At 46.6% G+C, this 27517-nt stretch overlaps 1 long non-coding RNA gene across 8 annotated transcripts in view; it reads left to right on the top strand.

Annotated features, from left to right (window-relative positions):
• Nucleotides 1-27517, top strand: part of LOC140410180 (uncharacterized) — a 424392-nt gene that overhangs the window by 31486 nt on the left and 365389 nt on the right. The gene's annotated exons all lie outside the window — the stretch shown is intronic.

Raw genomic sequence — 27517 nt, 5'->3', positions numbered from 1 at the left:
CTCGACAACGGACAATCGATTCGCCCATTGGGAGACGAGAGCGCTCCTGCAAGTGGCTGAGGAGACAAACGAGAAACAGTTCAGATCAAATATAAAGTGGCACAATAACGATAGGGAGAAAGCCTTTGTCAAAGCTCAAAACGGACCCCTCAGTTGCTTTGCATCTGAGCCGAGTAACGGACTGCAGAATATAACGTTGTCTGTTTTCTTATTGATAACAGAATATTTGGCAGAGAAATTATCAATTTTCTAACTAATCGAACTGATTGAAGTATTCCTTTAGCAACAAGTACCGATGATGCTAAAGGCCGTGTGAGCCGAACCCAAATCGCTCGACAGGTATTAACCGTCACCTGGAAGCAACAGCAACAGTGGACAGAGGTACACAGTGCACGGCATGGTCTGGGTTTTGAACATTCTTTCAAACTTCCAAGTTCGCTGTGTTTACTGACTGCAGTCCTATTGCCTTTGCACTTCGTTTTATGATTAGGTGCGGAAGTGATGTCATTGGACGTGCACTCGACAGCATATGTAATTGTTTATCAAAGCAATACAGTTGTGTTGGTTTTGTGTGTAATGGTAATGATGTACAGCTTTTGTTCGAGCCGGACTTTACTCAGTATCGCCTTTATGTGTTTTTCATTGAATATGGACTCCGCTTGCTAGCCCAGCATGTATTGTCCATCCCTAAAGGCCCTTGCGGAGCTGGTGAGTAACCATCTGAAATCTATGCAGTCCATTTTCTGAAGGTACGCCCACACTGCTGTCGGGGTGAGAGAGGGGGGGGGCTGGTTTGTGATGCGCACCACGCCCCAGAGCGCGGGTTCAATTCCCATACAGGTTGCGGGTATTCACGCAACCTTGCTCCTCGACTGACGTGTGCCGACTCTCCTGTTAAATCACCACCAGTCACCTCTCCCTGTCAAAGGGAAAGAAGCCTGTGGTCACCTATGTCCATGGCTACTTTACTTACTCTAAGGGTAGGAGGTCCGAGGCAGTTAGGGTACGCCCATGTACTCCTCAGTCGGGTTAATGTGTGGCCGTAGCGGAACTTGTGAATGTATCGTTTGCAGGTGTCCTTTTTGGTTGTCTTATGTCTGCAATGTGGAGAAAGACATTATTTGTCGAACTTGTGTCCTCAAATCCTGAAAGACGAGAGGATGTTACATGGAGGTCTTCCTAATCATGAGGTAGCGTCGGTAAGGATTAATTGTTTTCAGTAGCAGTAAGGTCTGTAATCAGGTGAACATACTGAATATGGTCTATGAAAGCAGCAGAACTGACCTCAGAAGCTTTTTGTTGCACTTAAGGAATGGTTGACGTCTGAAATGCAGCGCTTGGAAGTCTAATGGATACAGATTGAATCCTAAATTTCAAAGCCAATTCGGAAGCACAATTGACTAAAAGAGCGGCATCGGCAGTTTGACAGGGAACGGGTAAGATAATTAAAGCAATTAGTTTCAAGCACAATGAGTTAGTTAGTTAGTTAGTTAGTTATCCCTCAGTTAGTTCTGCTTGCCTTTAGGATCTGAATAAAACGGGGATTTCTCAGATTGATCAATGAGTTGAAATAACCAGGCAAGGGATGTCGTGAATCTGGAGGGAACAGAGTCTCCCGATATTGCTGTAGTTCGGAATGAGTTCAAGTGAGAAAGTAGTGCATTTTCTCAGAACGGAATAGCTTTTTGCCATTGTCACTTTCAAGATCTCAGGAATACCAAAGCAACTTTAAACCGACTGAATTGTTACCCTAATTTTAATCGCTGTTAAAAGGGAAGAATCTGGACAGGAAATTAACACCAACGTGAGAATTTTAATTTCCAACTGACTCGTTAACTGGGTTTCCCGTTTTATCGTTGGATGTACGCTTGGCAGCATGTTTTTTGATATAGTGGCCATGGGACCTGTTGCGCCTCCCTCAGGTTTCTATGGGCGTGGCTAGCTTGGACGTCTCAAGCCAGCGTCACAATATCAATGGTGGGAGCACTTTGTCAGTGTTGGTGAAACAAACTCCTAATTCCCTGCTCTGGGGCTGAGTCCGACCTCAAACCTCAACTTCCTCGCTCGGAGATCAAAGAGATAGTGATATTATGTGATGAAAGGGAAATTGAACTCGCCCTAGAAGTCTTTCGTTCATATCCTACCTGCTTTCTAACTCTCTTTCTGCAAATGGTAATTAATGGCGGTGAGAATCGGATACTGGGAAATGATTACGCCTCAGAACTGAAAATTGTTTGAACTGGTCTTATTTTCTCCATCCTACTGAAAAGGCTGTGTGCCAAGTGCTGGCAATTAGGATTCAGTAGGTAGGCCAAGTTTTTTTCATGTGTCGGTGCAGACTCGGTGGGTGGAAGGGCATCTTGTGCACTGTATTTCCTCTGATTCTGTGACGCCGAGGGCTTGTTTTTTTCAAACTTGTGAATTGGTTGGAAGTAGGGCAGTACCCCATGGCCGGCATCGCAGTAAGTAAACATAACGTCGCTCGGTGTCATGCGCCATATGGTGAGAGCGAATTTCGTCTGGCTCTCGTTTCTCTCCATCCCTAATCTCGCATTAAAAATGACTCCGACCATCAAAATATCGCCCTGCTGACAGTATTTGCTCGAGTTGCTCTTGTAACGCTGCGGATCTTGGCTGAATGTGTGTTCCAAAATTCCTGGTGACTTCATAATTGGCAGATCTGCAATGCATATGATCGACAGGTGAATGATCCTCACTGACCGGCAGCTGCAAGAACAATGTGCTGGTGATTGGTTTAATCGATTTCATCTGCGCACTGGACAATGTGAGCAGAGGCAGAGGCTGCTGCCGAAAACTGGCCGCCCTCACAAACTGCTGAATGTAATCATCTCATTCCACAACAGCACGGTGCGGTCAGGGAACACGTTAAAGTCCATCATGGCGCGTTAAACAAGGTTCTCTCCCGGCTCCGACACTCTTTTCCATGTTCTGCCCTTTGTTGCTGTTGGACTGCTCCAGGTCACCTGCACCGCTTTTATACTCGCAGAACGCGAAGTGATACAAATCTGTTCAGCCTTGTTCACTTGAGGTCGCATCGAAAACTGAACAAAGTCCTCTTCAGGTAATTGACCTGTTCATAGAATAGATTTCATAGAATTTACAGTGCAGAAGGAGGCCATTCGGCCCATCGAGTCTGCACCGGCTCTTGGAAAGAGCACCCTACCCAAGGTCAAACACCTCCACCCAATGCCCATAACCCAGTAACCCCACCCAACTCTAAGGGCAATTTTGGACACTAAGGACAATTTAGCATGGCCAATCCACCTCACCTGCACAACGTTGGACCGTGGGAGGAAACCGGAGCACCCGGAGGAAACCCACGCACACACGGGGAGGATGTGCAGACTCCGCACTTACAGTGACCCAAGCCGGAATCGAACCTGGGACCCTGGAGCTGTGAAACAATTGTGCTATCCACAATGCTACCGTGCTGCCTATTCGAGCTACTCAAAAGTAATGTATGCTGAGGAAAACCTCAAGCAGCAAGTGGACATACTGACTCACGTCTGCAATGATATTGCTTTGACAACCACCATCCGCTGGACAATTGTCACGAACTTGAATGTTGCCATAGTGCCACCTATCGGCGCTACCGATGTGGCACTGGCCATTGTTGATACCATCATATATATAGACTCGGCAATCATCCTTTCAAATTACTAAACATTATATCAACCCTCTCGTGACAAAATTGACATGTGTATCAATGGAGAACAAACTGGGCCTCTATCAACGCTCCATTCTCAGTAAACACCTCTGCAGTTTTGTAACCTGGACAAGATCTTCAAGGAAGGAGAAAGTTCTCAGTAATATCCGGCCATACTCTTGAATGGAAGATGCCAATGCGCCCACGCGTATTGTATGCAGTGAGTTCGCCAATGGGACACAGCTTCTTGGCCGTCCATACACCTTGCTCCATTAACACCTAAAAGCGAGTTATGGAAATGGGGGATATTAAGGGAGCCAACCGGAAGTTAGTTGCTGTCGGCCTTGGCCTGTGGAGGCTGAGTTTATGGAGGGCTTTTGGAGAAGTGAGCAGAAATGCAAAATCTCAGCTGGCCGAGAAAAGGGACGGCCAAGATACAGCAGTCTGTTGATTCCTCTCTAATTTCAGTCCATTCTCTTCATCTGCATCGACTTCGGCAGACGTTGATATGTCAGGATGGGACTGCTGAGTCACTCAAGCAGTAATTTAGAAAGGGCGGGGCTCCGCGACACAAAGCACCTTAGAAAGGGTGTTGCCCATTAATTCAAGCCAAGTAACTGAGATTGATATTTTTTTGTGAAGGCTTAACACCTTTTTGGTGGAGGGGTGAGTTTGTTACTATTCGTCCACGTTATTAATGTTGTGCCGACCCTCCACTCACCAAACTTGAGCGAATACTCTCTCCAATAACTGTGTTAACTCATTTAAACCGAAAATGCCATTCTTATTCTTTCGACATGTAAACTTGTAAAACAGCATAGTGGTTCCAGCTAACTTCAAATGTCGATTTTCTTTCCGCATCGCCATTTCACAATTTATTAATCAGCTTGCACACAAAAAGCTGCACGGTATCCTCACTGAACAATCCGGTTGCGGATCACTGCTCACTCCATGGTCCTGATACTCGAGCTGACTTTCGGAAGTTTTTGAAACAGCTCCTCACCAGCTTGAGTCACTGTGTTCACTAGCAGCGCAGTAATACACCGCAGTGTCAGTCGGCACCGCGACCTTTATTTTCAGGCTGCACGACTTCGTTTCGGGTCTTGTAACTTCAAAACCCTCAGCGAACCCCTTTTCAGGCGTGGGGTCTGAACTGATCACCGAGGTGAACATGAGCTTCAACCCCTCCCCACGATATTGGCGATACCAGTACATGTAGCTCTCGGTAGTGTCGTTCTGGTAACAGTGTATCTCTGCTGTGTTCCCCTTGCCGACAGCGAGCCGGCTCGGCCACTGGGAAACGAGGGCAGAACTGCAGCCAGCTGCGGAGGAACGCGAGAAAGAGATCGGTTCAATAATGAACTGTTAAAATACGGATATAGATTAATTTTCCTTCAAAATACATTGTACACACATACATATACGTGTATATACAGCGTTCCGGATAACGCATAGTGCACCAGATCAAAACGCTGCCGGAATCAATAACAAGGCGTCTGAACCATCTTACTGATTAAAGCACTTCCATGTGACCAATAATGGAAGTTGTTGAACGCAGATTGATACTGGCCCAAAATGTGATGCAAAGAGGAGAAGTAACCTGGTAGCAGCAGCAGCACCAGGAGATGCAGACAATCTGAATACAGCATGGCGCAAGAATGGAAACCTCTGCCAGCCTTCCAAATCCGTCCTCCTCTCAGACACGGGAGCGTTATCGCCCCCTCAGCAACGCTTTATGCTTGAATGTGGAAATGATGTCATTGCGAGTAGACTCAAGACACCTCCCACGTATGCCTCCAAGCAAACCATATGACATTTATTGTGCGCACACCGGGGAACAAGAGAATTATGATTTATCGCAAATAGCATTTCATCACAATGGTTTGGAATGAATTACATATGTGTGGTTTCTCGAAAGATAAGTGACGTGAAAATGCGGGAGACTCTTTTCGGACTCGGTTCATTTCTCCACTCACCATCGCAGCAGGTCATCGACAGTTAAGCTACGTCAAAGTCGCACAACTATTGCCCTGATACGACACTGCAAATCCCAATGTCGAAGTAAACGTTTCATCGTCAGCCAGAGAAGACTAAGTCGAGATCCGATAGCATATTTCAAATGCAGCGTCTGGATGTCGTACAGAAATATTAACTTTTTTCCCTTGGCAGTAGCCTGGGCGAAAAGGGAACAACGGCCAAACAGTATTTATGATAATCCAACAGGGAAGATAGAAAAGTGTAGTTAACTTATTGTGGTAGTAATACCTATATGGATGTCAGGTTGCAGGAAGCATCGTCAATAATAATGTTGAGAAGGTATTATGACATATAGTGGAACACGATATCATTTTCGCCCTCTTCGGAAATGAATTTAGTGGAAGGAAATATGAAGCAATTTTAAATATGCAAGGAAAGCCAAATTGAATATTCTGTCGCGATATAAGTCCACGTTTCATCTCCGATAATTTTCTATTTTGGGACGTACTGAATTTTGGTGTATGGATTCTATTGTCACTGCTTTGAAACGAAGTGATTATTTCATCCAACGGCAAAGTGTTACTCAAGGCTCAATATTCCTTCATGAACAAGTGGTTTTTTTTCGGAGTGCTGCTTTTCCGACCTGCCAATAATTGCCTCTCAAGATACAACCTGGCAGTGTGTTTTTTGACCTGTAACTGAATTAGGTTGAGTTCTGTGGTCACTAGCAGCGCAGTAATAGACAGCAGTGTCAGACGGTTCCAAGCTCAGCATCATCAGGCTGCACGAGGTAAGATCGGGTCTGGTGACGCTTACCCTTCCGGTAAAATTCTTTTCTGGCGTGGGCACTGAACCGAAACCCGAAGTGCCGAGGAGCTGGAGCTCTGCTCCGCGTTTCTGGCGATACAAATACATGCAACTATCGGTCGAGTCGTTTTGGCAACAGTGCATCTCAGTTGTCTTCCCTTTGTCAATGGACAACCGTTAGCACCATGTAGGAAACGAGAGCGCCCCTGCAGCCTACTGCGGGGTAACATCAGAAATAGGTCAGATCAATTGGACAGCGTTGCATAAGGAGATAAGTGTATTCTGTCGTCAAAGGACACGGTGGACTCGACACGCGTTCCGTTCGCTTTTCAGGCAGAGGGTCATGTCTGCACGACCAGTTACCGCTGGACTCAATTGGAGAGCAACCGAATTGCTAGGTTCGGCCGGCATGACAATTACTCATCGAGACCAAATGTAAGCCAGGTGACCATTATCTCCGCCGCAAACTGGACCTCAGTTGCCATGCTTTGCACTGCTGGTCAGTCCAGCGAAGCTGACTAGTGCGGCGCAATGATCTGGCCAATGACAGATCTACTGCCGAGTGCATTTTTAAGTCCTGACCACGCGAAAATGTCGGTTCAAAATACTGAGTAAAAGACAAATGATATTTACATATAAACTGAGACTTCTCAGCAGATCCATTCTGACAATCTTGCCTCTGCACCGGCCCTTGGAAGGAGCACCCTGCCCAAGCCCACACCATCACTCTACCCCCGTAACCCACCCAACCTTTTTGGACACTACGTGCAATTTAGCACGGCCAATTCACCTAAACTGCACATCATTGGACTGTGGGAGGAAACCGTAGCACCCGTAGGAACCCCCTGCAGGCACGGGGAGAAAGTGCAGACTCCGCACAGGCAGTGACCCAAGCGGGGAATCAAACGTGGGACCCTGGAGCTTTGAAGCAACTGTGCTAACCACTACCGTGCTGCCCTAAAAAGGCCGCTCGTAAGAAACTACTCATGGTAAATGATGGATCAATACCAATTGTGGCGCAACCTTTGACCGGATTTTAAAAAAACACTTTCAAGGATATTTATTTTTTACAGCAAGCCCCGATGTATTGAAACACAACATTTACAAATGCCTCAAAGAGCATTTAGAAATTCAGATGCTGAACTGGCTTTTTAGCCAATGCAAATTCTCGAGCAAAATTACCGAGAGCAAAAAAGGAGTCTACTAAATTACATGACAAAATATTCCCTTTGCACCGAGAATTGAAGGAGACGAAGCCAGATAAAGACTGGACCAATGTGGCAACAGGATGAAATGTCACCTGGGAGCAACAGAAACGTAACGTGCAGGCAAGCAGTAGATATCATTATCCGGAATGTCCTTTCGACGCCTCAGCCCTGAACACGTTTCACGCGCTGTAGTTCGATTGTTCCTGCACCTCGTTTTTGCTATGGATGAGGATATTACGTGATTTAAAGATCACCCAATAGCTATCCCCCTTTGTATCCAAACACAATTGAAGTATTATTTTCGTGTGTGAATGCAAGAACAATAACTATCCAGTGTTGCCTTGCAATGTTTACTGTTTTGCAGATGATGAAGATATTCATTAAAAAGGAACGATTGGCACACATTTATTTTAGTTCATTCATTGGAAGTGGGCATTATTGTCTTGACCAGCACTTTTTCACCACCGCTAACTGCCCCTTGGAAGGTAGAGCTGAACTGCATTCTTGAGCGGCTGCAGAAAATGTTTTGTAGATCGACCCAATGTGCTGTGAGAGAGAGAATTACATGCTTTTGACCCAGTGACACTGGAGGAACAAAGATATTCTTCCCAACCAGGGCTGTTTGTGGATTGAAGGGCAACTCCACGATGATGGGTTTTCCAATGTACCTGCAACCCTTGCCCTTCGAGATGGTAATGGTCGTGGGTCTGCAACGTGCAATAAAAGTAGCCCCGGAGAATTTCTACACTGAGTCCTAGGGACCATAAATCTGCTGCCATGATGGAATGTTATCGGCTTGTAGAAAAAAAATTCAGGTTAGAGACAGTAAACCCTGTCCGAATTCGCCTTATTTCGCCATGGGCACCTCAGCCGCCATCGAGTGGAAAGCCGACCAAGAGGTTAATTTGACATTTTCAAGATAGAGATTTGACTGAGTACAGCCTTTCTTCCCAGAGGGCTATGATAAATGACGATTTAAAAAATCCAACCGGCTAAGATGTGGAGAGGTTTTCTTTAAACTCATTAATATACAATTTTGATAGACCAAGTAAGGAAACGCGTTTACCATTAAATAGCAGGTTTGGCGAAGAGGGGACACAGATTAAAGTTCAATCTTAAAAGGCCCACAGGGATGATAAGGAGTTATTTGTCCTTTTAACATACTGAGTTGTCAGGAGCTGGAATATATTTCCCGAGAACATTGAGGAAGCGCAATTGTAATATTGAGATCTGTTTTGGAAATGTATTCTGGCTGAATTTGTAATACCGCACATTGTGGAATCAGAAACAATGAGATGAATTACAGGGAGGCAGAAATAATTGCCTGTCCCAGTTGCTACCGTGTTTGTTCAAGCCTACGTGTTTTGTTATTTTTTGGAAAGTACTGGATTTGGTATTGTTACTCGGGCAATGCTGTGGGGCTATGGAAGACTATCCAATGGGGTCGTTGTCAAACACCGGACATGGCGTCATTTAATTCACTGATGGTTTTGTAAGCCATGCTTGCTGGAGCTTTCCGAACTTTCGGCAAATAGCATAGTCTGGTGGCATGTTTTTGACCTACGTCTGCACCGGTTTGAGTCACTGTGATCACTCGCAGCACAGTAATAGGTAGCAGTGTCAGTTGGCTCCACGCTCTCTATTGTCAGACTGCAGGACTTAAGATCGGGTCGGGTGCCTTTAATCCTCGTCGTGACACCTTTTTCAAGCGTGGGCTCTGAGATGCCCGCAGAGGACATTAAGAGCTGCAAACCCTGTCCGTGGCTCTGGCGATACCAGTACATGAAGCTATAATCCGTATCGTTCTGGTAACAGTGCATCTCCGCCGTGCCCCTCTCATCAATTGAAAGCCGGTTCCGCCATTGGGAAACGAGAACGCTCCTGCAGGCACCTAAAGAAGTAGATAAGAAAGAGCTCGCATCAAATATGCGCTGGCACAATAAGAAATATCAGAATCTACCCACGGTCGATCATCTCGTTGCACCAACAGAATGGTAATTGCCTTGCATCACTGAGTGCAATTTTAAGAGTGCTCCAGCGATACCCAAAGCTTCAGTCCGATATATGTGGAATTCTAATATCAACCAGCTGACGAAATTACACAACGCCGATTTTGCCTCGATCGGAATGTCGTGCTCCTTAAACCCCGAAGCGAGACTTACTGGTTCTGATGACCAGTGAGGGCAGTGTGTCCGGAATGTCTAACGAGGCCCGTCCAAATTCCAATTAATTGACAGGGAAAAAGAGAAGTCGATGACAGGTATTTTCTCTTTTAAAGAACAAAAATGTATCAGACCAAAAATGTAAACATGATCAGAGGCACAGAATCATACATCTCCAAAACAGATCTATCACTCAATCATTAGAGAGCTTTCAAGTATTCCCTCGATCTTTACCCACGATCCTGAAATCATGACTCATTCAAGCATGAATCCAAATATTGTAGACTTCTATTGTTTTTTACCCCCACCAGCCGATCGGGTAAGGTCTTGCAGACGACACATTTAGAGCACCGGTTAGAGCAAGAAGCAATAACTTAAACGACAGATACTGATTGAATTGTTTACGAAATAACACAAAACCTATATTTCTTCAAGCAGATTGATGCTGCCCGAAATTTCTTCAACAATTTCTTCTTTAACACTAACCTGGGAGAAGCAGCAGAAACAATTTCGTGCATAATGTACAAAACATGATGGCCGACTTTGATCCGTCTTTTCAGCTTCCAGTCTCGCCCTGTGTTCACAGCCTGCAGTTCCGCTGCTATTGTCTCTCGGTTTGTGATCAGGTGCGGAAGAAACGTCATTTCAGTCACATCCAATAGAAAATCTCCTTGTTATCAAAACACAGCAGACAGCTATTTCTCATTTCTTTAGGTAAGAATTACATGTGTGCAGCTTTGCATCTTTGGATTGCAGGCTGCGATTGCCTCCAGGCACTCGGGAAATTACTCACGCGTGGAATGGTTGTTATTTACCTGCCTTCTGGAGATACACATTGTTTATAGCAATCCAATAATATCACACCGACCAGAAAGCATGAAGGAAAGTTTTAATCGAGGTATCGAAATCATGAATAATTTAAAGAAATTAACTAATGAAATAAATTAGTATAAAAAGGATAGTATATATCGGTTGCTGACTGTAGCTTAACTCAAAATCCTTCACAACAGAAATGGAAATACATGGTACAAAGTTCATGGATAAATGACAAATGAGTAGGTTAAACAAAAGCAGCCGCATAAAGTATTCCAAAGACTCCATTCAAGGAAGATGGGTCGCGCGTCCTCAGTTAATGGTGTGGACATTAATGAGTCCTTGCAGACCGTTTGCACTGCTTTGGTAAAAACGGATGACGTGTCATTGATTTTAAATTCTCCATCAAGAAATATCGTGACGTTTTGCAAAAACAGAAAACAAAACGTCCTCCATTGATGCTGTCGAATGGACTGGAAGAGTGGATATTTGCATCAGAGATCAGTGCATCTTTGCAGAAACGACGATTGCATTTTTTTTGTATTCATACGATGTTACGTTTGACCAGGCCACGTTTGTGCTCAGTATGCGTGCTATGAAATTCGAACTGTTGTACTGCAGGGTATTGGAGAGGTTATTTTAATCTAGCTAACATTCACTGCAAGCATCAGTAAGGCTCTACATTTACATTTTAGCGATATCTCTTTATTTTTGTTTGACATTGGAGACAACACCTCTGTTGCAATGGCAAAGGAGTCGGTTGTGTAATACAGACAGTCCTGACTTACACACAGATTGCCTTTCTTCACTGTCACCAGTACAAGATCGCGGACATCCCTGCCTAACCGCACTGATACGACACGGCATGCAGCGGTTCAAGAGGAGGATTACCACACTTCCTCAAGTGGCAATTAGAGGTGCGCAATAAATGCTGGCCTCGCCAAATAAAATACTGAGACCCGAGAAGGCTGAGTCATTTGGACCTATCATCAAAAAACAGAAACTTCCAGACAGCAAATCCTTGCCACAGTAGTTGGTCAGCTTGAATGGTGGAGTGGACCTTCAGTTCGGAACCTCTTCATCCAGAAGCGGGTGGGGTATTTGGGGTAACGTGACGTCATTAAATTCCGAATAAGCCATTGTGTCCTGGCGTCTTCCCTTCCTTATGGTTGTCCTTCTTCCTGACTATCCCAAGCAATGAAGCAATGATTATGTGACGTTCAGCGTCGATATGGCCTATTCTGTGGCTGAGACACGTCAGTTGTTTTGCCACTATGCCTTAGAAAAGCCCGGCTGTCTCTCTCATTTTCGCACTGATGTTTTTAATCTTGTTTTGTCACGTGCCCAAAGCAATTGCGCCATCTCCGACGAGACATTCACGGCAGCAGCACGAGGTGTCGGCCTTGGAATGTAAAATGCATCTCCTTTCTCGCTTTTATCGCCCCAGGGACAACTATCGTGATAAAAGCATGATCCAATTGGGATGCAGGCGAAACCGCAGCGTCGTTGTTGAAACAATCCCTCTCCTGCGAATCTGTACCAAATGATGCTGGGGCAATTTGGATAGACCCTGGATAGAATGTGTGTCCTCGCTATTTGCCTCATTACCAAAGAACGGCAGCGCCAATAAGATTCCGCTGGACAAATAAGTCTGCAGCTGACGCCACGTGTGGTGAGGACGGTCACATCGCATTCCCAACAGCACCCGCATTTGGAGCGTTCCTTCGAGACTTCCTTTCTCAGTAGATCGTTCGTTTCAGTGAAGGTAAAATATCGCCTTACTGCAATGAAGGAAATAGGAACTACGTAACCCACAGAACGACATTAAGCGAGGAAGCCGGAGGCGTCGAGCAGCTCCCCTCATGGACAAAACGACTGCGTCGGCGACAGGAGCTTCCCCAATATCATCAGGGACAGTGGCCAGCGGTCTAGCTAAAGGATGTGATGCCCACGTCGAGAAGCAGTGGAGTCCGATGGAAAACGAGCTATATTAATAATTTTAGGAAACCCTGGGTACTGAAATGAAATGAAATTCGCTTATTGTCACAAGTAGGCTTCAAATGAAGTTACTGTGAAAAGTCCCTAGTCGCCACATTCCGGCGCCTGTTCGGGGAGGCTAGTGCGGGAATTGAACCGTGCTGCTGGCCTGCCTTGGTCTGCTTTCAAAGCCAGCGATATAGCCCTATGCTAAACACGCCCCTGCCGGCTGAAATTAGAAAGAAAGCTGCGGAGTCTGCAAAAATCACGGCGAGGCAGTGGGAAGCACGGAGGCAGCACGGACAAGTCGAAAAGGGCAGCTTGTCTCACCTGAAGCTAAAGTGATAAAAACAGGAGGCTGACGGTGAAAGCCGACAACTACGAAGACCGAACAAGGAGGCTGAACCTTAGAGTCGCCGGTTTGCCAAAGGGAGTGGAGGGACTGAACTCAATTGCTGGAATGGTCTGGAAAAAGCTGGAAGAGGATGGATCCACGTGTCCCGCCAGATTCCACTCCCCAAACTGTAGAGCGCCTCTTGGACACTTCGCCAAAGTCCCTGACTAACGAGCTGCCACGTGCGATAACAGTGCTCGTCCACGGTTTTCAGGAGAAAGAGTGCATACTAAGGGCGGCACGGTAGCACAGTGGTTCGCACCATTGTTTCACAGCGCCCGGGACCCGGGTTCGATTCCCGAGTTGGGTCACTTGTCTTGTGAAGGTAGAGTTGTTTTCAGGAAAGGGATTGAAAATTGCTGGTTGAAACTGGATCCGAATCTCAGAGAAAGGACCAGTCCCAGTCAAGTGAGATTACAGTGCGCTGGGTAACACCCTTGAAAGGGGTTTTGGTGTATGGATTGTGTTATTACATAAAGGTTATAGGTCAGGTGAACTTCACAATACACTTTGGAAGTTTCTATGCCCTGACCCTTAACACAATGTCTGTTCGAAGTCTGCACGTTCTCCCCGTGTTTGCGTGGGTTTCCTCCGAGTGCTCTGGTTTCCTCTCACTGTTCAAAGATGCATGGGTTAGGTGGATTGGTCATGCTAAATTGGCCCGCAGTGTCCAAAAAAGTTAGGTGGCTTTGCTGGGTTACGGAGATAGGCTGGAGTTGTGGCCATCAGTCGGATGCTCTTCCAGAGGCCTATGTGGACTTGATGGCAAACCTGTATGGATATACCAGGCATGGGTGTTGAGTATGCAGGCAGCATTGAATAAGGCTACGGCCGCCTTGCTGCAGGAAAAGAGATTGCTGTGGGGTTGTTATACGCTTGTGAGACTGTGGGTCATGTACGAGTCAAAATACTTCTACTTCGATACGCCAGAGTAAATGGGTGCCTTTATCAAGAAGCATGGACTTGGTTGAAATTAAACAATAAAACCATAAGACATAGGAGCAGAATTAGGCCATTGACCCATCGAGTCTGCTCCGCCATTCCATCATGGCTGACATTTTCTCACCACCATTGTCCTGCCTTCTCCCCATAACCCCTGATCCCCTTATTGATCAAGAATCTATCTATCTCTGCCTTAAAGACACTCAGTGAATTGACCTCCACAGCCTTCTGTGGTAAAGAGTTCCACAGATTCACCACCCTCTGGCTGAAGAAATTCCTCCTAATCTCTGTTTTAAAGGATCGTCCCTTTAGTCTGAGATGGTGTCCTCTGCTTCTAGTTTTTCCTACAAATGGAAACATCCTCTCCACGTGCACTCTATCCTGGCCTTCCATTTCTAACCTAAATACATACCAGCTGATGTTTGGAGGGGATTTCAACAATCTTCTGGATCCAAAACTAGACAGATCAAGGATTGTATGGTTTCATCCCTCGGGGATGCCGAATGAGAAGAAGTAGCGATGGGAGGGGGGTAAGCGGTCAGACCACTGATAGGTTTTGCATCTTGGGGACAGGAACATCTCATTCTGTTCCGGGGTGCATAAGATCTGCTCCAGAATTTTCTTTATTTAATAGGTGGTTCCTTTATTCCCTGGGTGCGGAGAGCAGAATATTTGACAATTGCTATCTCAGACCTCCCTCTATACTTATCCATGGAAGCGGATTCCAGCCAGCGGCCACCCTGGAGACTCGACGTAGCCACTGGCGTATGGAGAGTTCTGTGAGCACATGACAAAAACCATTGAGGACACTAGATTAAATAGGAACCCCTCTTCCTTTTCCTACATTGGGAAGCCCTTTAACCGTTCATAACAGGGAAATTCATTTTGTTTGAAGCACGTTTAAATGGGACGATGAGGACAGAGAAACAACGACTTGTGGATGTGCTCCTTGAGACGGGTCATCTATATTCGTCTGACATTAATCCGGAGTTTCTTGCGAATAGGAAGAAGCTGAAATCCTTGGTTGATTTGCTGTCAACAGGGAAGGCGGTGGGCCAACTCCAGCGCTTCGGATGGTGGCTGTTTATGAGTATGGGAAAAGGCCAGCTGTCTTCTCGCTCACCAGTTATGGCAAATTCGCCTACCCTGTGCACCTTTTTCAGTTGTGGGGTTGAACCCGGGTTCGATTCCCGACTTGGGCCACTGCCTGTGCGGAGTCTGCCCGTTCTCCCCGTGTGCGCGTGGGTTTCCTCTTGATATTCCGGTTTCCTCCCATAGTCCAAAAATGTCCAGGTTAGGTAGATTGGCTATTCTAAATTGTCCTTAGTGTCCAAAATGATTGGATTAGGTGGGGTTATGGGGAACGTGGATGTCTGGGGATAGGGTGGAGGTGTGGGCTTCGGTAGGGTTCTCTTTCTCAGTGCCGGTGTAGACTCGATGGTTAAAATTGCGTCCTCCTGCACTATAAATGCAATGATTCAATGAACCCACGCAGACACGGGGATAATGTGCAAACGCCACATGGAAAGTGACCCGGCGCCGGGGTCGAACTCGGGTCCAACGCGGCAGTGCTAAACACTGCGCCACCGTGCTGCCCCCGAGGTTTTCCTTTATTTTTCACTGCCTCATGATCTGTGTCCTCGAATTTCTTTTTGCTAAATCAAAATTTATGACGTCTTGTATTTGGGCAGGTAAGGGCTCCAAGTGTCCGTCGAGCTTTTTTTTCGGATAGACAGGTAATGTGTATATATATTTTTTTTTTGGGAGGGGGAGGTGTGGGGGGGGGGGGGGGGGGGGTCAGGTACTATCAATTTTTCTCGTTTGTTATTGGACAACAACGTCGATAAGATACTGGAATGGTTTGGGGAACCGGGACCCATGTCGAGACAGATGGAGGCAAGCTCCTGTCGGGTCTCTAGACTGAGGGCTTTGCAATGGCCCAGTTTCCACTCTCTCCGAAGAGGTTCTGTTTGAAGCTGGTGGTGTTTCTCATTCTTAAAATATGGTGGCAATTTAGACAGCAGTACCAATTAGGATCCACGTTGCTGCTGTACTTATTGTGGAAAGCACCGATTTGATCATTCGGATTTAGGCACGAGGTTAAGGTCATGGGAAGGGGACGGTATTGGGAGTGTTAGCAATCAAATTGTGGGGGGATGGTTTGCTAGTATGGAGCTATTATCAACAAAGTATGAACTCCCGGGGATGAACTAATTTCATTCCGTCCAGTTGCGTGATTTTGTTCGAAAGTCCTTTCTCACGTTCCTCACGGCTCCGTAGCTCTCCCTCTTGAGTAGGATCCTATTGGATGTTAGGTCCTGAGGGGTGGGGGAGCAGTTCGAACATCTATGGAAAATCTTGCCAACGGGGGTGGCCCCCAACAGCCTTCTGCGGCAATTTGTTCCACAGATTCACCACCCTCTGGCTGAAGAAATTCCTCCTGATCTCTGTTTTGAAGGATCGTCCCTTTAGTCTGAGATGGTGTCCTCTGCTTCTAGTTTTTCCTACACGTGGAAACATCCTCTCCACGTCCACTCTATCCAGGCCTCGCAGTATCGTGTAAGTTTCAATAAGATCCACCATCATCCTTCTAAACTCCAACGAGTACAGACACAGCGTCCTCATCCATCCCTCAATATGGCAAGCTCTTCATTCCAGGGATCATTCTTGTGAACATACTCTGGGACCTTTCCAAGGCCAGCATATCCTTCTTAGATACGGGGCCCAAAATTGCTCACAGTGCTCCAAAAGGGGCTCTGACCAGAGCCTTATATAACGTCAGAAGTACGTCCCTGGTCTTGTATTCTAGCCCTCTCGACATGAATGCTAACATTGCATTTGCCTTCCTAACTGCCGACTGAACCTACACGTTAACCTTACGAGAATCGTGACGAAGGACTCCAAAGTCCCTTTGTGCTTGTGATTCCCTAATCATCTCGCCATTTATAAAATAGTCTATGCCTCCATTTCTTCTCCCAAAGTGCATAACCTCACACATTTCCACATTGTATTCCATCTGCCGCTTCATTGCCCACTGTCCTAGCCTTCCCACGTCCTTCTGCAGCCCGACTGCTTCCTCAATACTGCCTGTCCCTCTACAGATCTTTGTATCATCTGCAAACTTAGCAACAGTGCCTTCAGTTCCTTCTCCTAGACCATGAATGTGTATTGTCAAAAGTTGTGGTCCCAGCTCCGACTCCCGAGGCACATCACTAGTCACCGGCTGCCATCCTGAAAAATGCTCCTTTATCCCACTCTCTGCCTTCTGCCAGTCAGGCATGCCAGTATTTTACCTTAACATCATAGGCTCTTAACTTATTCAACAGTCCCCTATGTGGCACCTTCTGGAAATCTAAATAAATCACATCGACATCCTCCTTTGTCTAACTTCCCTGCTACTACCTCAAAGAACTCTAACAGTTTTGTCAGACAAGCCCTCCCCTTGAGGAAGCAGTGTTGCACTATTTTACCTTTCACTTCCAACCAATTTAGTGTACCCAGTTATTTTTTTCCAATTAAGGGGCAATTTAGCGTGGCCAATCCACCTAGCCTGCACATCTTTGGGTTGTGGGGGCGAAACCCACGCAAACACGGGGAGAATGTGCAAACTCCACACGGACAGTGACCCAGAGCCGGGATCGAACCTGGCACCTCGGCGCCGTGAGGCTGCAGGGTTAACGCACTGCGCCACCATGCGGCCCAATTGCATCGTTAATAATGGACTCTAAAATCTTACCAACGACCGAAGTAAGGCTAACCGGCCTATAATTTCCAATCTTCTGCCTCCCTCCCTTCTTAAACAGCGGTGTTACATTAGCCACTTTCCAGTCCCCTGGGACCATCCCTGACACCAGTGATTCCATAAAGATAATCACAATGCCTCCACAATCTCCGGAACTATCTCTTTTAGAACCCTGGGGTGTACTCCATCCGGTCCAGGTGATTTATCGACCTTGAGATATTTCAGTTTCCCCAGAACGTTCTCCTTAGTAATGGTCACTGCACTCACCTCTGCCCCCTGCTTCTCCTGGAGCTCTAGCATCTCACTGGTGTCTTCCACGGTGAAGACTGATACAAAGTAACTATTCAGTTCGTCTGCCATTTCTTTGTTTCCTATTCTTACTTCCCAAGCCACATGTCCCAGTGGACCAATGTACATTTTTGCCTCTCTCTTACCTTTTATATATTGAAAAAAAGGCTTCCTATCTTGCTTTATATTATTAGCTAGCTTACATTCATGCTTCATTTTCAGCCCCCCTCATTGCCTTTTTCGTTGTCCTCTGATCGCTTTTAAAGGCTTCCCAATCCTCAGGCTTCCCATTAATCGTTGTCACTTTATATGCGCTTTCATTTCTTTTATGCTGTCCTTGACTTCACTCGTCAGCCATGGATGCGTTGCCCCCCCCCCCCCCCCCCCCCCCACACACACACACCTCCTTCCTTGTTTCGTCCTCCTTGGGGTGAATGTCTGTTTTCCACCCGATTAACCCCCCAAAAAACCTGCCATTACTGTTCCATTGTCTTCCCCGCTGGGCTCTTTTTCCAATCAAATCTGGCCAGCTCCTCCCTCATCCCTTTGTAGTTGCACTTATTTAATTGTAATACAGTTACATCTGATTCCAGCTTCTCCCTCTCAAACTGCAGGGCACATTCGGCCGTATTGTGGTTACTTCTCCCTAAGGGTTCTTTCGCCTTATGTTCCACAATCAAGTCTGCTTCATTACACATTACCAAATCCAGAATTGACTGTTCCCTAGTAGGCTCTATCGCAAGCTGCTCCAAAAAAATCATCTCAGAAAGACATTCCACAAACTCCTTTTTTTGGGATCCACTACCAACCTGATTTTCCTAGTCCACCTGCATATTGATGTCCCCCATGATTACTGTACCAATGCCTTTTTACATGGCTTTTCGATCTCCTGATTAATTTTCTGCCCCACAACCTGACTACTGCTAGTGGGCCTATACATAACTCCCACAGGGTCTTTTACCTTTGCGATGCCTCAACTCTACCCACAGAGATTCTATGCCTTCTGATCCTTTATCGCTCCTTGCTATCCATTTAACCATTCCTTACGAACAATGCAACCCCGCCCCCTTTGTCCATCTGCCTGTCCTTTGGATAGGACACAAATCCTTGCATATTTAGAGACCAGCCCTGATCCCCTTGCAGCCTCATTTCTGTGATGCCCACAACATCGTACCGGCCAATTTCAATGTGCGCATCAAGCCCATTTACCTTGTTCCGTATACTGAGCACATTTAGGTACAACACCCTCAATCCTGAATTGACCAACTCCCTTTTCACACTTGTCACCTGTTTTGCTCTGCCTGAGAGTGATGTTGTTCTTTTATTTTGGTTCTCTAATTCCCCTTCATTCATGACACCTTCTAAGCTCTAATTCTGGTTCCCACCGTCCTGCCATACTTGTTTAAATCTTCCTGAGTGAATCTAGCAAACCTCCTAGCCAGGATATCGGCGCCCCTCCAATCCAGATGCAACCTGTCCTTCTTGTACGCGTTCTACCTGCACCGGAGGAGGTCCCAATCGTCCAAAAATCTGAAACTCTCCCTCCTACTCCACCAGTTTCCCCAATCTTTAGCTGCTCTATCCTTCTATTACTAGCATCAGTAATGCGTGGCATAGGGAGTAATCCTGAGATTACAACCCAAGAGGTTCTACTTTTTAGCTTCCTGCCTAACTCCCTGAACTCCTTCTGCGTGACATCATTACTCTTCCTGCCTAGGTCGTTAGTACCAATGTGTACTACGAACTCTGGCTGTTCACCCTCACCCTTCAGGATGTCCTGTGTTCATTCAGAGACATCCTTGACCCTGACACCAGGGAGGCAACATACCATTCTGCAGTCTCTTACACGTCCACAGAAACCGTGTGTTGTTTGCGCATCCTACCCGTGTCTGCGTGGGTCTCATCACCACAACCCAAAGACATGCAGTGCACTTGGATTGGTCACGCTAAATTGCTCCTGAATTGGGGAAAAAAAGAAAATACACCATGGATTAATTTACAACAGAATTTTATATCAACTGGCCTACAGGGGATGAGTTAGTTAATCTCGGAAAATCTTTGAAAAGCTTTACTCTGTACTTGTTGAGATTTAGAAGAGCGACCGCTGATATTACTGAAAAACATAAGATCCAGATGGGACTTGGTAACGGTAATACCGGGAAAATATTCCCTCGTTTGTTGGTGACTGCAGCCAGGGGATACATAGAAACATACATGGAAAATAAAAGCACGAGGAGGCCGTTCGGGCCTTCTAATCTATTCCGCCATTCATAATGATGATGGCTGATCATCGAGTACAATACCCTGATCCCTCCTATCCCCCCCCCCCCGCCCCTCCCATGATCCATTTAGCCCAAGAGCTATATCTAAATCCCGTCTTGAAATTCCGCAACCTCTTGGTCTCAACTACTTCTTATGAACCTGAATTTCACCACTCCCTTGGTGAACTCTCTTGCCCGGGAAGCAGCCGTTTCTGGGTCAGTACATTATTGAAGCCCTGAGTTGGTAGAGATTTGATAGACAAAGAAGGCAGATCGGGTGAGCAGATAGAATCGAGACGTGCAGCCGATAATCCGATTGGCCTTCATTGCTTTTAATAGTGGAGCAGTCTCTAAAGGGGTAGTAGCCCACTCCTGCTCTTAACTTCAATGCTGTTCTGTACACTGTACATCGAATACTTAGGCCTTATTTAATCCACGTTCACAAGGCGTTCATGGGACACAGGTAAACACATTATTCTGCTTGTTGGCAGGGCATAGTTAAAAAATATAGATCCGGATTTCTGTGCAGTAAATTTCGCGTGTGAAAAGAAGAATTGTAGAATTTGAAAACTTATATTTGATCACATACGAATATTCGATTCCAGAACAGGAGCGGCCCATCTGGCCCATTTTGCATGTTTCGCCATTCAACAATGTTATTGTGGCCTTACCATCCAGATCCTACCGATACCCGACATCCTGTGTTACCCGTGTGAGTCAGGAACATATAGACGTCTCCCTCAAAAATATTCAACGACCCTACCTCAGTAACTCTGGCAAAATGAATTCCACACACTCACTAACCTCTGAGAAAAAGCGCCCCCTGTTTCTAGTCTCGCGTACAAGGAGCATTGTCCTTTGAACATTGCCTCTGTCAAGCTCCACCTGGATCCTAGGTGTTTCAATATGATCACCTCTCATTCATCCAAATTCCAATGCGTACAGACGCAACCTGCCCAGTGTTTCTTCATGGGAGAACCTTCAATCCATGATTCATTCGCAGATCAGTCATGGTCTCATGCGAAGGGTGAAGAAGGAATGAGGGTTAACACGTCCCGGCCCGTTGCTGTCCGATATCAGCGGCTTATTTTGTTAGTAGACCCTGCATTCCTTTCATTTTTTCACTCCCCAATATCTCCCTTCCAGCTTCTCCATCGTTCCTTTCGCCTATCTGTCTTTATTTTCAAACTTCTTCTTTCTCTCCTCATTCATTCCATTTGAACAGATCTTGTTTGAAATCGAAAGAGAGACTATTGCGAAATGTGTAAAGTGGATGAACGCGACATGGATCGCAGGTGTGGAAGGGCTTTCTCACTTGAGCGGTTTTTGTCATTGTGCCAGATGAGCCTGTAGCGCTGTGTCCTATCACCAACCGCGCAGTAGTACACCGCCGCGTCTGTAAGCTTGACAGCTTCCAACTTCAAAGTGGACATCTTGTCGTCCGTTGTCCGGCTTATTTCAAATCCCGTTTTGAATCCCTTTGCATACTCAGCCCGTCCAGCTCTGTAGAAGTAACCGATGAAGATCAATCCTCCCCTGCCGATCTGTCGATACCAAGACATGCTGTCTCGGACTGTTTCATTCTGATTACAGTTGAACTCGATGGTTTTCCCTTCCATTGCCACCAGAGCAAGTGGCCACTGATGCACCAGATCCCCATAGGCACTGGCTGAAAACCGACAATGGGAGAAATGTATTTATATACGCTATTGATCAGCGAGTCGATTGCAAATTGAAAGGTGATTTCAATCATTAAATTATACATGTTAATCCTTTCAATGCTAACATTTAATTTCGTTAAATTGATTACTTAAAGATATTCCAATGCAACCCTAAAACAGAGGAACAGTTCTCGCGGTAGATTCGGGCCAACACATTTCGCACAGACAACAAACAAAACATTTCCACACAGCTGTTGATGCAAGCATGTTGCCTGCAAAGCGGCTAGTTTGCAAGATTGTCTCCATTCCCCTCTGAAATGGCCTCAGATCAACGACATCAAGTTCTAAACAATGTTGCTCCCCACTGTCGTCTCAAAGATAGTTAGATATCTTGGTCAATAGCGGCCCTGTCATCCCGCGGGGGATCCGGAAATCTTCAAAACAAATTAAGCGGCAAAATCTTAAAAAATGTAAGTCTTTCCGTTTCTCAGTAAAATATATGTCTAAAATCTTAACACGCAATAGAGAATTCCGGGGTATAAATTCGACACATCGTCTCTCGCTTTAGGTAACGGAGGAACAAGCAAACTATATTGTAAAAGGATTGTTTATTTCGATTCTTACACGTTAGTCGTATTATAACGCTAAGCTTGAGTAAAGTCGAAAGCATCGTGGCTGTAAGACCTTATCCGACACGTGCTGCCTTCTTCAGAGATTAGGATTGAGTGTCCAATGCGTTAAATTAATTGAAGTTTTACATCAGAGTGGAAAGTTGCATCGAAGAGGCTGAACCCTCCGCTACTACCGGAAGTTGCATCTACATCCGTGAGCGTTATGTCGCACAACACTACCCTTCCTGCGATCTGACATTTCCATCAGAGCAGAGATGTTACTGGCCTCTTGGTATTTGCACCACTCAAGCCCCAGTCAATGGGACTGGCGAGAAGAGAAAACATAGTTTCTACTTGAAAGCAAATGCGGTATCACCATTTAATCGCCACCATCAACATATTCTGTGTGACCATTGATAATAAAACGTAACTGGACTGATCACATTCGGGACGGCACCTTGACACGGTGCTGTGGCACTGCTGTTTTATCATACGAGGGACCCTGGTTCGATTCTGAACTTGTGGCATTACCTGGATGCACTGTAACCAATCAATGTTTGTCGGTGTACCATTTCTCAATGTTCTCTGTTGATTATTCTGTGTACGTTCCCTCGGCCGCAGAAAAATACCTTTCTCTGTACTTCGGTACACGTGACATTAAATCAAATCAATCAATCAAGACCTGTGTGGCAACTGTCTCCCCCATTGGTTTCCTCCGGATGATCCAGTTTCCTCCCACCGTCCAAAGATGTGTAGATTTAAAGATGTTGATTGAACGTGCTAAATTACCCCTTAGTGTCCAAAGGTTAGGTAGGGTTACAGGGAAAGAGCGGGGGAGAGGGATGTTCTTTCGGAGGGTCGTTGCAGACTCGAATGCTTCCTTCAGCACGTTCGGATTCTACGGAAATGCTGTGTGAGCTGGTCAAAAGCCTAGATATCCCGTGGTGAATTAGTCAGGTATTGGCACAGCAAAGCCTGCCCTGCATCTACAAAGCAAACGTGAAAAGTGTGATGGCACAGAAGTGCAGCTGCAAGCTTGCCCAAGAAGCTGGGTAAAACGAAGTATAGTTCTGGCTTGACAACCCATCCACCACATCACACAGTGGCAACGGTTTGGGCAGTATGCAAAGTAGAAATCACCAAGGCTCTTTCAATAATCATTTCAAACCCAGGATTCCTGCCACCGAGAAGCCGATACCGCACCTCCACATGACCTTCCACAATGGGTAATATGGATGAACAGAAGATGCTCGGTTACCAGCGATTTCACATCCGATGCAAGAATAAGATATTCCAGAATGGGTGCTAATGATAGGGGGCTAGAGTTGAAGTAGATCATTTAAACTCAGTTGATCAAACAAACAAAACGAAGAAAAGGTTTTCCATTGAAATATTGTCAATGAAAACCATCAATTTTCATCCCAGCCCAACCAGTCCACCCCTGTTGGTGGATTGACGTGTTCATACGTCGCTGCAGATCATGCCTCTGAAATGTCCCAGTAGGTTATTGAGTGAGGGACCGTTTGCGATAATTGTTCGCCACCTCAGCGATGCACACAGGGGCATGGTTGATTTTTTTGAACACCTCAATTTTTCGTTCACCCCTGTTTCCTTGTTTGCCCTCCTTCCTTCCCGTTGTCTGTTCTAATGGATTACCATGCGATCAGAACTGAGCAGGTCTGAGAGGGCTATACTTGCGTTTGTTTGTGCTGACTGTTCGGGATTTGAAATCGCTGCATAACCAGCGAAATGAACTGTTATTACTCGTCACACTCTATTGCATTATTATTTTCTGGGCAAGCACGTAGGAGCACAGAGTGCAATGGCGCTACAGCGCTGCGTAACGGATGAACGTGAAACCTGCGATATGGACCGCGCAATCCATAATATCGGTCTTTCAAAGTGAAAGCTCAGAATTGTTTGAAAATATTTTTGTTCGAGGCTTTTTCCGTACATACACAAAAATATCAGAAGACCAAAGCATCAATCTGAACGAACACAAATCCCCAAACTAGTCTGATACCAACATCCCACTGCATCCTGCCTTGACAATTTGTCCCTCTCATCCCCCACCTATCTCCGCCCCCTTTCTCCCCTCAATACTCCTTGGAGAAATCAACGAACGGTTTCTACCTCCGGGTGAACCCTCTGCCGAACCCGGAAAGCGAACCTGACCTTCTCCAAACGCAGGAATTCTGCCAGGTCACTCACATATAACCCCGCCTTCGGCGGCGGCACATGTCTCCTCATGAAATCCGTCACCTACCGGTACCTAAAGCCCTTGTGCAATTGTTGAATTCCTCCAAGTCATTCAGTCCCGCAAACTTGCCTTCTATAAACAAGTATCTCAGGTAGTCTATCCTGACATGCATCTACCCCCAGAGCCTTGCATCCAGCGATTGTCACATATGAACGCCGACCACCCCAGCTCTCCAGCCAAAAATATTGCCTGCGCAGCACGGTAACATTGTGGATAGCACAATTGCTTCACAGCTCCAGGGTCCCAGGTTCGATTCCGGCTTGGGTCAGTGTCTGTGTGGAGTCTGCACATCTTCCCCGTGTGTGCATGGGTTTCCTCCGGGTGCTCCGGTTTCCTCCCACAGTCCAAAGATGTGCAGGTTAGGTGGATTGGCCATGATAAATTGCCCTTAGTGTTGGGTGGGGTTACTGGGTTATGGGGATAGGGTGGAGGTGTTGAACTTGGGTAGGGTGCTCTTTCCAAGAGCCGGTGCAGACTCGATGGGCTGAATTGCCTCCTTCTGCACTGTAAATTCTATGAAACTGCCTACATACATGGAACGCGAGAATGGAAGAGGTGACAACAGTCCTGCCGTCAAAACCGCCCCCTACACGACGTCGCATCCATTCGCCCCCAAACCGATCTCACCACTACCGCCTAATTCCTCACCATTGCACTGTCCGACCGATAACAATTTATCAGAACCGGCAATGCCCTTCAAACTCGCCCCCTCTCCAGAAACACGTGCCTCACCCATGATGTCCTCCCCACCCCCCCCCCTCCCCCGCACCTCCCACACACACACACACATAACCACAGAAATTAGCCTGTTACCCTTTTTGAAAAATGACTTCGGAACAAAGAGTGGGAGGTTTTGGAATATGAACAAGAACCCCGTTCAACACCGTCATTCCCAACCTCTGCATGCCAGTAACTGCTGCAACACATCCCACCTCTTAAAATCCGCCTTCATTCCCCCGAACAATCGTTTCTAAATTGAACCAAAGTTCAGTTTGTGTGGCTGGGCCCAGCTCCGTTCCACTTGGATTCCTAGATACCTAAAACTCGCCCCACCGCCCTGAACGGCCACAGGCATAACCTCCCAGCTTGCCCTCTCGCACTGATTGGTAACACCTTGGTCTTCGCATGTTCAATTTGTACCGTCAAAACCAGCCAAATTCCCTCTAATCTCCATCATCCCTCCAATGCTGCCCACCGGGTCCGAAATATATAATAACACATCATCGGCATATAGTAAAACTCTCTGGTTTGCACCTTTCCGCCCCCAACACTATCCCTCTCCAATCCCTCAACGCCCAAAGCACAATTTTCAGCAGCTCTATCAGCAAGGCATAACGCAACGTGGAGGGTGGGCACACCTGCCTTGTCGCACAATGTAACCGAAAGTACCCCAAACTCATCCAGTTTGTCTAAACACGAACGCCAGCGCCCCCTAGAGCACGGAACCAGGTCCATGAACCCCTGCACAAACCTGAACTGTACCAGCACCGCCAACAAATAGGCCCACTCCACCAGGTCAAAGGACTTCTCTGTGTCCATTGTCACCACTTCTTCTAACTCCTCCCCGCCCCCGAGGCCATCATAATTACATTAAGTAGCCTGCACACTTTCGCCAACAACTGCCTTCCCTTCACAAATGTCACCTGGATCTCCCCGATCACCACGGCTCACATTCCTCAATTCGCGATGCTAGCACCTTAGCCAATAATTAGCATCAGTATTGATATCTGGTGGTACGGCCTACACTGCTCCGAGTCCTTCTCTTGCTTTAAGATGAGGGAGATAGAAGCCTGTGACAATGTTGGGGAGAGCTCCCCCAAATGCCTCACCTCATTGTACGTCCTCACGAACAATGCCCCCCGCGCTCAACACCAAACATCTAATAAAACTCTATTGGGAACCCGGGGTGTTCCTCACCTGCATCGCACCCTCGTGGTCAATCTGCTACCTTAACGCAATTACGGCCCCAAGCCCCTGCAACCTCTTCCCCTCCACCTGACAGAACTCCAACCCTTCCAGGAACTGCCGCATCCCCTCCTCCCCGACCGCGGGCTCCGACTCTTGCAGCCCTCTCGAAGGTCTCAAATGCCCCATCATCCCTCCGAATCCGCCAACACCTTACCCCTCTCGCCCCCCCCCCCCCAATGTGCCTTGCCACCACCTGCTTCCTCAGGTCATGGGGCAGCATCATTTTCGCATTTCCCCTTACTATTAGAGTGCCCCTCTGTCCCTCCGCAACCGACCTCCTGACTTTCCCATCGACACTAACCAAACGCCTGGAACCTCTCCCTCTCCTCTGGCGTGACCTAGTACCTCCGATCTACGCTTGTAATGTCCTACACCAGCCTCGCTGTCCCCTAATGTTTCATCCTCTCCTTATGCGCCTGGATTGAAGTAACTTCCCCCTAATCTACTGCAATGGCGTGCCTCTAAACTCTCCTCTGCAATGGGCCAGCGAGCCGCTCAGACCAAGGGCGCTTCCGAAAATACAATACAATATCGTTATTAGATATAGTTTAATACGTATACAGTTCCCTGCTCGTAGCATGACCGGACAACACAATGTAATTTACTCCAGCTATTTCCAGGAAAATGGAGAGAAGCACAACACGCTAGAATTAGTCAACACTACCTTACTTCGGGCAAGATGTAGGAGAGCAAAGGAAAATAATCTGAGATACAAGGTGGCCGGTTATCCCCGACAGACTGTTTCTCTCAGCCAAGAGATTGATGATGAAGACAATGCA

This window comes from Scyliorhinus torazame, chromosome 4 (assembly GCF_047496885.1).
Source record: "Scyliorhinus torazame isolate Kashiwa2021f chromosome 4, sScyTor2.1, whole genome shotgun sequence".
Lineage (NCBI taxonomy): Eukaryota > Metazoa > Chordata > Chondrichthyes > Carcharhiniformes > Scyliorhinidae > Scyliorhinus > Scyliorhinus torazame.
The sequence above is the reverse complement of the archived record's forward strand: the minus strand, read 5'-3'. Positions and strand labels throughout refer to the sequence as shown.